The sequence below is a fragment of the Myotis brandtii genome, unplaced genomic scaffold, assembly GCF_000412655.1.
Source record: "Myotis brandtii unplaced genomic scaffold, ASM41265v1 scaffold131, whole genome shotgun sequence".
NCBI lineage: Eukaryota > Metazoa > Chordata > Mammalia > Chiroptera > Vespertilionidae > Myotis > Myotis brandtii.
The window spans coordinates 2,247,937-2,248,252 of NW_005354632.1; the positions used below are offsets into that span (position 1 = coordinate 2,247,937).

The following is a 316-nucleotide window of genomic DNA, read 5'->3' on the forward strand; positions in this document are numbered from 1 at the left end:
CTCCCGGCGACCGACCTCCCGGTCCGGGTTGCTAGCAACAAAAAGGGCCTCCTCCTTCCCACGGAGCCGGGCGAAGAGCGTGGGCCTGCCCCACGAGTTTGGGTTGTTTCCTCACCCTTTCATTATTATCATTTTTTTCTTAAACGAAAGCTTTGGGAAAGTGACAGCAGACAGCAGACAGCAAACAGCAAAAGTTTCCCCGGGAGCCAGACCTCGGGCTCTGCTCCGCACACACAGATGCGTCCACTCGGTGGGCTGGTCCCACGTCGCCTCCCCGTCGTTACAAAACGACCAGCGGAACGACTACACACCAGCG

The 316-nt window shown here is 58.2% G+C and overlaps 1 protein-coding gene across 4 annotated transcripts in view; it reads right to left on the reverse strand.

Moving 5' to 3' along the window:
* Positions 1 to 316, reverse strand: part of HIPK1 (homeodomain interacting protein kinase 1) — a 50,979-nt gene that overhangs the window by 43,615 nt on the left and 7,048 nt on the right. The window contains exon 1 of one of the 4 annotated variants that reach the window (XM_005859977.2): positions 213 to 294. The exons of 2 other annotated variants lie outside the window; for them this stretch is intronic. The gene's annotated coding sequence lies outside the window, so the exon portion shown is untranslated. Of the gene's footprint in view, positions 1 to 115; positions 135 to 212; positions 295 to 316 lie in introns of those variants that run through there. One more of the 4 variants, XM_014534557.1, reaches the window with a different exon arrangement.